Here is a 13,422-nt window from a genome sequence, read left to right on the forward strand (position 1 = left end):
CGCTTTGCGACGTTACGCCCACATATTTAAGTGACGTGGCTGTGTCAAGCAGCACATTACTAGTGCTGTGTACGAACATTATGGCTTTGTTTTTCCTATTTATCGGCATTAATTTACGTTTTTCTACATTTAGAGCCAGCCGCCATTCATCACACCCGCAAGAAATTTTGTCTGTCATCTTGTAACATCCTACAGTCGTTCATATTCGACACCTTCCTCTCTACCACAGCAACATCAGCAGACAACTGCAGATTGCTGCCTACCCTGTCGGCCAGATCATTTATTTATGCAGAAAATAACAGCAGTCCTATCACATTTCCCTCGGGCACTGCTCACGATACCCGTGTCTCTGATGAACTGTCACGTTCGAGGACTACATACTGTTTTCTATTGCTTAAGGAGTCTTCTAGCCAGTCACATCATTGGGAGCTTATTCCGTATATTCGTACATTCGTTAACAGTTTGTAGTTTTTCACCGTGTCAAAAATTTTTGGAAATCTAGGATTACGGAATGTGCGTGTCGCCCTTCATCCACAGATCGCAGTATATCATGTGAGAAAAGGACAAGTTGAGTTTCATACGAGCGATGCTTTCTAAAACTCTACTGATTCGTGGACGTAGGCTTTCAGGTCTCTTGGAAATTTATGGTATTCGAAAAAAGGTCGACCAAAAGATTGTCTACCAAACAATGTAGTTCTTCGTGTGGCATATGACGTCCTGTAACATCACGTGTGCCAGAATGTAATGCTGTTAATCAGTCCTAGCCGCCTCTATCCATATCTTGAGAGTCCAGTGGGTGTTATCATGCCTCTATATTTTTCTCTGTGTACATGTATTGTGACATGCGGTAAGCAGAGGTTCATCTAAGGTGGTAGCTTTTCTATTCGATAGTAAGTAGGTAGCTTTCTATGACACAGCCACTGTAGCACTTGTTTGCAGCACTAAAGTCAATCTATTGATTGCCACAAGCCATTAGAATAAAGAACATCACGAAAATGTTGTTGTGCACGCTATTAGAGGAGTTGTTTTTCCCCCAAGTCGAGGTATTCAGAGTACACCGTTGATCTAGACTCGTAGGACAGTACGCGTTGATACGCCAACGAACTGAAATAAAACATACTGAAATAAAACAATTCAGTGATGCACTCTTCTTCAAATTACTAACTCCACACGTAAATACCTCTATCGAGCGAAGAAATAATTGCTAACTTGATTATAGGATTCTTTATCCATATCTATTCTTCATTGTCGCTTCCAGTGAATAATTGTCCAAGAAAAAATTTAATTCATTAAATTCCTCTTGTGCGTATTTAATGTGGAGCACGAGAATCAACTAATAATATGTAGTGACAAGGAAAGTTTCTTTATGGAACAATGTATTACTGTTGCCAGTAATTAAGAACATTCCTAGAACACATTGTTGTTAAACAAAACCGTAGCAGGTGTTGAATATTCCATTATTAGTACCACCGGTTTAGTAACCGAAGTTCATCATCAGGTACACATTCAAATCATTCACAACGAAACGCAGAGATTATTGGACGCCTCCATCACTCTGCCAAGTTGTATTAAAACGTCTTTCAAAGGAAGAATGCATTCTTAAGCTGTGGTTGCCCACAATATAAAATCAATTCCCAGAGCCGGCCGGAGTGGCCGAATGGTTCTAGGCGCTACAGTCTGGAACTGCGCTACCGCTATGGTCGCAGGTTCGAATCCTGCCTCGGGCAGGCTTAAGTAGTTCTAAGTTCTAGGGAACTGATGACCTCAGCAGTTGAGTCCCATAGTGCTCAGAGCCATTTGAACCATTTTTGAATTCCCAGAATAATTCAATAAGATACGGAATATCAGCATGATTTACTTGCGAGCCATTTGGTACATGGTGAAATCAAAATGCGTTCAAATGATGGTGCAGTTGCAAAGTGATCTTTAATTCAATACAGTTAGTGGTGCAGCGACGATCACCTTTAGCGCTTAAAGATGGTCGCTCCAACGTCCAGTCATCGAGCTCTCGCCCCAACATAAGCCCTTACGCTGTATTAATGGGACTCTAATTTTCCTGAGTCGCAAATGCCAAACCATTTACAGCTGCCTCCTTTAAGTGGCAACATCTAAGTTGTGTGCACAATCAGAAGTCAGGATCCTGACAGCTGCTACTCAACCCCTCTACGCGGCTGCGAGCAACTGCAGATTATTTACGCACCCAAATGGCTATTGCCTTTAGGGTGCTCAGAAACAGTCCGAAAAGCTTGTAACGGTGTTACAGGTTATGTTTTTCTGAGAAATAATTATTAAGAAAAAAATTCAATACATTGCACCGTTTGTGAGGTAATTAGCACTGAAATTAGCCAATTAGGCCGTTGCGAGCCAAATTCAATCTGCCCTCCAGAGACGGTCGCCTGACGTGTTCTTCGTTTGGTTTGCTAAAACCGAGCAAGAGGGCGGTAGAAAACCTGGAAATGGAACGGCAGTAATGGTCAAACCCGAGCCAACGTCTGAGCAGTCTCGTGCGCTGTCATCCACGCTGTGAGAACAGATGAGACTAATTGTATCTGGCGGACCGCTTGAATCTGTCCGCGCAATGGTCTGGCTGGCTAACTTCGATTCTAATTAGTTCGGAAACAGTGCATCGAATTTTTTTCAACGACTCTATCTCGGCGCAACCTATCCTGCAACACCCTTACGAACTTGTCAGACCGTTTCTCACCACACTGTATACATGGATGTACGCGGGATATATATATTTTTTCCAAGGTCCGATTAGTTGCTAAATTAAAACCACAGCTAAAATCCGATGAAGTTTTACACAAATATAATGCGGAGTGTCCCTAGTTTGCTCACTGATCGCATCTTGTCGAGCTTTCCAGGAGCCGTTGCACACAGAGAGGAAGGAGGAATGGATATGTGCAACTTTTTAGTCGAAGCTTACGATGGGGAAGCTGCGTGGAAAAGGCTAGTATCATATAGAGACCACCACTGGGGAGCTGCATAAACAAGTCACTGAACTGAAGACCACAACAATAACAACAGTATATTTCTCTGCCCCGAAGGCAAATTACACCACTTCAAATTGAGAGACATTTTAGTATTGTAAGTATTTTATTACATCCGAATCGGCTAAGTACAATTTCAGAAAAATATTTCTTACGCTAACAGCAAGCTACTAGCTTTCTCTACTGATAGCAGCTCCTGCTGGATGATGCATTAAGTGCTATGAAGTAGCATAAGAAGGGATTAACTAGGAGTACTGGTAACGTGAACTTCTAATAATGTAATTTGTGTAAAGACGCAACAAATATAAAATAAGGAGAAAAGTTTGCTAGCAGAAATGAGATGTATTGATCGACCCTCTATGTCTTAATAACGTGCTTTTATGGATTGCCGACTAAGACACCTTGAAAAAATTCATATCAGAGGGTAAAGAATGCAGCGGGGGTCGAGTTGGGGAACAAATAACAGCTCATATTCAGCTATATTTAAGATTTTGGTTACAGTCCAGACAGTGAACGCTACTCATTCCATCTCTATCAGCATCTGAGGGTGACAGTCAGCGAAGTAGGATAGGAAATTGCAGGCCTCAGTGTACCGGGTACCTAATTGCCTACGAACGCTGACATCGTTTAATGCGTCTTGTTGACATTAATACTCGAAATACGTAATAATCATTCTCGGCATTAACCTTCCGCCACGAGACGTTTCGCACGAACTGACTCACACGTCTCTTCCACATACGAAACTACTTCCTTGTCAGCGAATGATGTTTGTACGTCGAATACCCCAGCTCACGCGAACACCTAATAGCGGTGTTAACGCAATCTGGTGTAACGTACGTTCTCTGAGTCTTCCTATGATGTCAACCCAACTGAGATGAGACCTGTTTCCCACAATCGTTAATACACAACGTTGCCCCATTAGTTGCTAACGACTCTGGGAAGCCTGCTTTCTACTTCCTGTTTTGTTAACAGGTGCGCCGGGAAAGTGATTGACGCGTGAATGGGAAGATATGCCTCAGCGATGCGATTTCTGTATTGTAGTGCCTGCGTCATAACGCTTCCATCGTTATTATTAAGGAGTAATTCGTCTCCGAGAAGAGACGTTTGCATGTTAAGTGCGTATTAAGGGAACAATGAGTGAGCGCATGTCTTAACTTCTTTACCTGCCTCCGCTCAGTGTCGTCTTATACGAACAAGATCCTCGTAAATAATTCTAGCTAGAGAGTTTCTGATATGCGAGAATATGTGTATGATCATTTCCTGTGTCAACAAAAAAGAAAACTCGGAGAACGCGATGTAATTTATTGAAATATTTATTAATATTTTCTTGATTGCACTAAATACAATCTAAACTTTCAACTGCTAAGCAATCATCAGAAGAACTCTTAAACATGAAGGACAAAAATACATAACTATATAGAACTGATATGTTCACAAAGAAGAAAACAATATATCCAACCAGCTTGTTAAAAGCTGACGTGTCACAACCAATGAGTGTGCATCTCTGTCACCTGTCAAATAACACGAACTGCTTTACCTGCTTCTATGTCAGGCAAATAGAAATGGTAATAACTCCACCAAAAGCGAGGGCAGAAGCATGTTCCGCTTACACATGTAAGTAGAAACAGATATAAATTCATTGCAGTTCAAAAAGTAAAGACATGTAAATAATTTCTGTGAACTCTGGTAAACAAATAAGGAAAAATTCCTCGTACAGTTTTATATTTAACAAGTTTTATCATTTCATGTTTCCTAGAGTTTTCATGGTGACTGTTCAATAGTTATAACTTTGATGTTATATTTAGTATGATAACGATTCTTCAGATATTCCATTCACTGTTGATCAGTAGGGACATGAAAACTCTGCGAAAACGATAATGCGAAAAATAACGCGAAATCGGCGATTGTTACGAAGTATCGCAAATTCGTCGTTTTACCGTATGAAAAATGTTATAAATATGAGGACGACAGTTAACCAAGTACGTAACTGATAGTTATTGAATGCTGAAATTGTATTTTGCCTTATTTTTTTTTAAGACTATGTTTCGTATATAATTTTAAATTACGTTTATTTCCCGCGTAACATACTATGTAACTTAAAAAATAGCACCGAAATTGGTATAAACAACAAAACTGGAGAAAAATAGCAACGAAATTGGGATCGAAGCACCAAATTTGTCAAAAAAAAGACCGAATTTCGCAAAGAAATAATACAGAAATTTGCAAAAAAACGTCGACATTGACAAAAAAATATACGGAATTTAGCAATAAACACACCGAAATTGGCAAAAACCACTGAATCTAGTGAAACACTGCTTCGAATTTGTCAAAAGAAACATTGAAAAATGCAAAAAATTAAAAACGAATCTGGCATAAAATAAACTAGTCTGGCATAAAGGTAACGTAGAATATGGCATTAAATAATACGAAACCTCACAGAAAAAGTAGCACCAAATTTGGATAAGAATGACACTGAATTTGAAAGAAATAAACACCGAAATGAGAAAGATATAATCCCAAAATTGATTTTAAAAAAATAACAGCGAAAACGGTAAAATAACACCAAATTGGCAAAAAAAGCCCCAAAAAGAACAAAAAATAAGACCGAATCAGACAAAAAATAACATCGAATTCGACACAAAAACCAGTGCCGAATTTGGTATGTATAATCGAGTTTGGCAAAAAATAATACCAAAATTGGCAATAAATAACAGTGTAATTGGTAACAAATTTAACACGGTTAAGGAATTAAATAACATCGAAATTTGCAACAAAAACAGTGAAATCGCGAGAAACGAATTTGGTAACAAAACAGCACTGAATATCGCAAAAGCCGGCCAGGGTGGCCGAGCGGTTCTAGGCGCTACAGTCTCGAACCGCGCGACCGCTACGGTCGCAGGTTCGAATCCTGCCTCGGGCATGGATGTGTGTGATGTCCTTAGGTTAGTTAGGTTTAAGTAGTTCTAAGTTCTAGGGGACTGATGACCTTAGAAGTTGAGTCCCATAGTGCTCAGAGCCATTTTGAATATCGCAAAAATAGCACTAAAACTGACAAAAAATAACTGTGAAATTTGCCAAAAAATAGCACCGAATTTGACAAGAAATGGTGTTGAAGAAAACACAATTATTCAACAGGTATTGACATTTAAATACCGTGATATTGAACCGTCCAGTAATGGAAATGACGTTGGGGAAATAAAGTGGCAGTATGTTCAAATGCAGCCAACGGTCTTGCCGCAGTGGTAACACCGGTTCCCGTCAGATCACCGAAGTTAAGCGCTGTCGAGCTGGGCTAGCACTTGGATGGGTGACCATCCGGTCTGCCGGGCGCTGTTGGCAAGCGGGGTGCTCTCAGCCCTTGTGAGACAAACTGAGGAGCTACGTGATTGAGAGGTAGCGGTTCCGGTCTTGGAAACTGACATACGGCGGGAGAGCGGTGTTCTGTCCACATGCCCCTCCTTATCCGCATCCAGTGACTCCTATGGACTGTGGATGACACAGCGGCCTGCCGATACCGTTGGGCCTTCATGGTCTTTTCGGGAGGAGTTTAGTATGTTCAGATGCAAGAGTATGCAAAACAATAGTGAGATCAAATGTAAGGCCTGAAATATCAAAACCTAGAAGACTTTTGGAAACCACGGAAATGAAAATTCTGAGGAGAAAGGCAGGGAAGAAACTGACAGATACAAACAGAAGCGAAAGTATTAGAAAATAACGTAAATTGCGTTCCATTAATGAGTGGGTGCTTAAGAGAAAACATGAATGATACAAACACAAAGATGGGTGAATGGAAGATTGTGAAAGCTGTAAGAAATAAATCACCAGCTGGTAAAAGAAATACAGTCTGTCCAGGGAAAAGACAGATGGACATCCTAAAGGCAGACTAAGGCGTGGTGTAGGAAACAGTCTTTAGCCCAGAGAGAGAGAAAGCCAAGAACGAATAAGAATGAGAAGAAGAAGAGGAAACGTTACACTTGCTTACCGAGTATGTTGAAATAAACATCCTGGTACATGTTCATGGAAATCTGAATGAGTGGATCTAAGATATGGTGGAGTCGTTAACCGGTAAGTATCTTTCTAGGACCAGTGCTCTTACACTGTGTTATATGGATGCGAGTGGTACAGCATTAATCGTAGACACGCTGGACAGTCCGCAGCTCGTGGTTGTGTGGTAGCGTTTTCGCTTCCCGCGCCCGGGTTCCCGGGTTCGATTCCTGGCAGGGTCAGGGATTTTCTCTGCCTCGTGATAACTGGGTGTTGTGTGATGTCCTTATGTTAGTGAGGTTTAAGTAGTTCTAAGTTCTAGGGGACTGATGACCATAGATGTCAAGTCCCATAGTGCTCAGAGCCATTTGAACCATTTTTGAACACGCTGGACAGTTCGCGTTGATAGACCAGCAAATTGGACAACGTCTTTCATCCTATTGTCAAGGGAGCGTGCAAACACGATAGTTGCTTTCTACCATTCTATTACGCCTCTGCGTCTAAGTTACTGCTCTGATTCCATTCAGTCGAATATACACACCATTTGCCGCCATGACGTATAGGGGCTGAAGAAAAATGAGCAAACAGCATGAAAATTACATGCTTGAATATAAATAGAAATTCTGGTGAAGCAAGGAGCTTGCGCTGTTGTATTTGACGACGAACTGCGTCGGGGCAATGTCCCCAACCCGTTGCAAGTCTCAGTCGTGATCAAAAAATGGCTCTGAGCACTATGGGACATAACTTCTGAGGTCGTCAGTCCCCTAGAACTTGGAACTACTTAAACCTAACTAACCTAAGGACATCACACACATCCATGCCCGAGGCAGGAACGGAACCTGCGACCGTAGCGGTCGCGCGGTTCCCAACTGTAGTGCCTAGAACCGCTCGGCCACCCCGGCCGGCCAGTCGTGATCATAATAATGTCCTGTGTAGTAGTGAGTGCATTATGTCGGAGCTATGTGTACGCGAAAGTGGGCTGATTGTTGGTGTTCGTATGGTGGGTTCTGCCGTAACCAAGGTAGCTGCATTGTTTGGTGTTTCAAGAAGCTCTGTATCGAAGATTTATACAGCATTAAGCGAGAGCGGAAAAATATCATCCGGCAAGCCACAACGCCGACTGAAGTGTGCGTTGAGTGATCGTGAAAGGTGGCCATTGAAGAGAATTGTAACGAAAAAAGAAAGACGACGCTGCCGTAATATTCAATGCAGAATCCCGTCAGCACCAAGACAACACGAGTAGAACTCCAAAAGCAGGGAATTGCGCGCAACAGGAAATCGTGCAGCCGAAGCCATGAAATCTGGTCGGTGCAGCAGTGGAAGAAAGTCATTTTGTAGGATAAGTTTTGCTGTACACTGTTTCCCAGCTTTCGGCCGAATTTACCTGCCATCAGCGAAACGTCGCAGGTGATGCTTTGGGCAGCATTATCGTGGTATTTCACGGGTCTCATGGGTATTCTGAAAGGTCGTGCTGTTGCCAAGGAATGTGACGATTTTGGCCGATCAGGTCCATCCCATGGTAGCTTACAATTTTTGTTCCCAAATGGAGACGTCATGTTCCAAGATCGCAGGACTTCTGTTCACACGGCTCGCACCGTCCAGGACTACCTTAGTGACTGCTACATTCGAAGATAACAGGGTTTCGATTCTCATAGCTCGCACTAGTTTAGTGGCTGCTCACCACAGTCAACAGAACTCAATATCATAAAGCCTTTGCAATCTACTTTGGAGAGAAGGCTGTGTATCCGCTACTCACCTCCATCCTTGTTACCTGTTTTTGAAGGAAAAAATGGTGTAAGATACCTTGGAAATCGATGCAGAGCATGTTTTTATCCCTTCCGAGACGACCGCAAGCTATTTTTAATACTAATGGTTTCCTATGTCGTATGAGCAATGGTAATATGTTTTGTTTTCCGTGTTTCCATATTACTGTCCAATTCCCGTATGTCAGCAGTCGGGGGTGGGGGGAGGGGATGAGCGGCAAATGACCGCCTGGTACATGCTCTATACAGTGCTACAAAATGACCAATGTGCTCTTTGAAGGGGGCTAATATACAGTGTGCTAGCCAACGGTCTTTCGCAGTGGTTTACACTGGTTACTGTCAGATCGCCGAAGTTACGCGCTGCCGTACGCTGAAGAAAAAAATGGTCAAATGTGTGTGAAATCTTATGGGACTTAACTGCTAAGGTCATCAGTCCCTAAGCTTACACACTACTTAACCTAAATTATCTTAAGGACAAACACACACACCCATGCCCGAGGGAGGACTCGAACCTCCGCCGGGACCAGCCGCACAGTCCACGACTGTAGTGCCCGAGACCGCTCGGTTAACCCCGCGCGGCTACGCTGCTACGCTGAAGTCAAGCGAGGTGCAGTCAGCCCTTGTGAGGCAAACTGAGGAGGTACTTGACTGAGAAGCAGCGGCTCCGGTCACAAATCTGTGAACGACCGGGAGGGCAGTATGCTGACAACTTGCCCCTCCATATCTCCATCCAGTGACGCTTATCAGCTGAGGACGACACGACGGTCGGTGAGTAGCGTTGGGCCTTTCGAAGCCTCTTCGGACGGAGTCTGTGATGTTTTTTAAAATTTAGCCCGATGACCTTATTTCAAGCGTTTGCTGTTGACCGAAACAAAAGTCCTTGACCAGTGCTGAATTTGGGCTTCCTGCTCCGCAAAATTCTTACCTTTTTACACTCAATCAGTTTTCTTCTGAACGGTAACGGCGATTTGGTTCTTTGCTGTATCTCAAAACTCGCACATATTTTACTCGTTATTTAATTGCCATTTCTACACTCCTGCATTTGCAATGAGGACCTCTCATAAAGCATGCATTACCTACACACACACACACATCAACTGGACTGTTAGTCGTCTCACAGTCAAACAGCAAACAAAAGAGGTTGAGCCTCACAAGCAGTCCCTCAAAAACGCATTACTCGTCACCTTGACTCGATGTCAAGACCTGTTGAAAATCTCTGTCTGCACGTGGCAGCATCAAAAAGCAGGTTGTTTTTTGTCGTCTTGCCTTGTAATTTACTCTTACGTTTACGACTCTGTCAGGCATTTGCTGCAGCCTTCAGAGCCTGCGTTCTGCCTCTAATAACCTCTTTATCGCCGGGACGGTTACCTTTGATGTGCTCTACACTTTTTTTTGCGGGTACTTCAGAGCACATCGTTCAGCGCACGTTGTTTGTCAACCTAACAGGAAGATCTAGATGTTAAACATTCCACACAATGTTAACTGAATGTTATTTATTTATCTTGAAATGTACCAGGTGATCAAAACGTCAGTATAAATTTGAAAACTTAATAAACCACGGATTAATGTAGATAGAGAGATAAAATTTGACACACATGCTTGGAATGACATGGGGTTTTATTAGAACAAAAAAAAAGTTCACAAAATGTCCGACAAATGGCGCTGGACAGCAAAACTGCTACCGTGACGCGTGAGAGGTACACCGATATGTTACAGAATCGCATCATCCCCAGCCTGGCTGATAAACGCCTGCTGGAACGTACGATGTTTATGCAGGATGGCGCTCCACCCCATATTGCTAGGCGTGAAAGATCTCTAACGCGCGTCGTTTGGTGATGATCGTGTGCTCAGCCGCCACTTCTGCCATGCTTGGCCTCCCAGGTCCCCAGACCTCAGTCCGTGCGATTATTGGCTTTGGGGTTACCTGAAGTCGCAAGTGTATCGTGATCGACCGACATCTCTAGGGATGCTGAAAGACAACATCCAACGCGAATGCCTCACCATAACTCCGGACATACTTTACAGAGCTGTTCACAACATTATTCCTCGACTACAGCTTTTGTTGAGGAATGATGGTGGACATATTGAGCATTTCCTGTAAAGAACATCATCTTTGCTTTGTCTTACTTTGTTAGGCTAATTATTGCTATTCTGATGAGATGAAGCGCCATCTGTCGTACAGTTTTTGAACTTCTGTATTTTTTTGGTTCTAATAAAACCCCATGTCATTCCAAGCATGTGTGTCAATTTGTACCTCTCTATCTACATTATTCGGGGATTTATTCAGTTTTCAAATTTATACTGACTTTTTGATCACCCGGTACTTCAGTAACAAAAATGACATATTTTCACGCACATTAAAGTGCCTTCTCATGAAAGAAACACCGGAAAAGTGTGCGTAGCACCCGCTCTCTCGAGGATTCCATACGAATTTTATTAAATAGTCCAGTCGCGTTATGAGCGGTCCAGTCACATTATGGGACCACGTCTACGTTCGATGTTAACGTGCAAAAACCATTCACAGACGGCAGGGGGAAGCACAAGCAACGGAGTGTATATAAAGGAGTCTGGGGGACGTAGAGAACAGTGCATTTGTTGTAGTAATGCAGGAACGGAATGACATTTCTGACGTCTAAAAGGGCATACTCATTGGCCTTCACGACAAAGGTAGAAGCATTCCCGAAACGGCTACGTTTGTAAATTGTTCGCGAGCCGTTGTGGTTGAAGCACACCGTTCATGCCAAAATGGCGCCATCTAAAATCGGCGCCGAGGCAACAGAAGTGCATCAGGGGCCACAGATCAGATGACAGGGGTGAATGTCGGCTGTGGAGATGTGTTCGCTTGAATAGACGTGCAACTTTTGAGCAACTGATCGCCTAGATGAACCAAGGGGCTGCCAAGAGCGCCTCCTCAACCACTGTTCAGCGAACAGTATAGCTTATGGGGCTCTGCAGCTGGGGCCTGGTTCGAGCACTCGTGCTGACTGCTTTCCTCAGCGACGAAGGCTGGAATTTGCGCATCGCCTTTTCAGATGAATCACGTTTTATGCTCCATCGGACAGCTTAACACACTTTCTGACCAACACAAAGTGAGTCACACTACATCATCTCACCTTAAATGTTACGAATAGCTGATATGATCGATCTGTGTTCCGCACAATGCGGAGCAGAAGACCGATGAATAAAATCGTAGAATAAAATGAATGCCTAATGTCCTGTCAGCAAATTAAAATATTAGCTATATTCACAATCGCCAGTAGCTATATGACATCAAGTGAGTAGTTACGCGCTCTCATATAACTGATCATTCATATAACTGGAGTGCATTAAACTTAGCAATTAGACAAGTCTATGCTACACAACGTCACAAAGTAGAATGTGAATCAATGAAGGTAATATGAAACATACAAACCAACTCCAGAATCAAATTTAACGAGTAGAATAAAAAAAAAGGCACAATAGATGTGCTGACGACATTAAGACACTAAATCACGGTAATTGTGTTTAAAAAATGGATTGAAAAATTTTGTCTCTGTAACAAGTTCGCTAATTAAATCAAGAAAGAAGTCCAAGAACAATTTTATTAAAAGAAAATCACACAGTTTATATCAAACAGTCACCGATAGCTGAAAATTGATGACAATATTACCAGAATGAACACCTGTAGACTTATCAAAGGAATCACCTTTTTTTGCTTTCAGTGAAAACTGAACAAAAAGATACCTAAAATTAAAAGAGACGATTACGAACATTATGCAGAACTGAACTAAATTCATGACTGACAAAAACGTTTATGCAAAAACGAAGCACTAGATCTTCTAGAAGAAAGGGGAAAAAGCTTGTGCAGGTAAAGAAGGAGAAAGCAGGAGCGATAAGAAAAATAGATTTGGAGGAAGCAGACAAAAAAACACATCCGCTAAATAGGTCTGCTCTAAATCTTTGGTTGGACATTAGGACATTATAACGCAAAAATTAAACATAATTATATCTCTTAAACTTTCGTGCTTCTCAAACCACATCTTCGGAAATATATATAAACATTAATCCGGTCATATTAGCTTCTGCCGTTTCAACATTCGAAGCTCGTAACCGTATCTAGAACTGGTTGTCAATAAAGTCTTTCCAAATGCGTGTGAATTTAAATTTCTCGTGCCTTACTTTCGCTTTACTTTTCCTTCTGTTCCATCTGAAACGTGAGAGCCCGTTTCTAATGACCTCATCGACGACTGGCCGTTAAACACCAATTCGAGACTATTTTCTGGAATCTTTTACAAATTTCTCAACATTGGTAAATCTTTGTTTCAAAACAGTATTATGCGAATGACGGTGGCCTTTTCCGAAAGGCCATATTTTTTCTTCTGCATCTTGTTCGGATTTTTAGCCATTATCGAGCAATTAGCTAGGAGCAAAGTTCCAGACGTATGGCAGTATGTGAATACGCTACTAATGTACTTCCGTTGGTTTTAGTGTAAAAATTCTGCTATTCCTAATAGTTTAACAGATATTCGGTGAATTTAAGGTGGGAAAAATGAAGATTAGATCTCTATAAAAGCAACCTAAGCGAAAAAATGTCACCTTCATATAATAAATTCACAGCTGTGATGCACACTGAATTTGTGTGTGTGTGTGTGTGTGTGTGTGTGTGTGTGTGTGTACGATTTAGACGAGCAGTGTTTCTCGTGAGC

The 13,422-nt window shown here is 42.1% G+C and overlaps 1 protein-coding gene and 1 pseudogene across 1 annotated transcript in view; both read left to right on the top strand.

The window, feature by feature from the left end:
• Positions 1-13,422, top strand: part of LOC126092093 (ATP-binding cassette sub-family G member 1) — a 445,593-nt gene that overhangs the window by 152,883 nt on the left and 279,288 nt on the right. The gene's annotated exons all lie outside the window — the stretch shown is intronic.
• Positions 6,212-6,329, top strand: LOC126093093 (5S ribosomal RNA; annotated as a pseudogene).

This window comes from Schistocerca cancellata, chromosome 7, assembly GCF_023864275.1.
Source record: "Schistocerca cancellata isolate TAMUIC-IGC-003103 chromosome 7, iqSchCanc2.1, whole genome shotgun sequence".
Classification (NCBI taxonomy): Eukaryota; Metazoa; Arthropoda; class Insecta; order Orthoptera; family Acrididae; genus Schistocerca; species Schistocerca cancellata.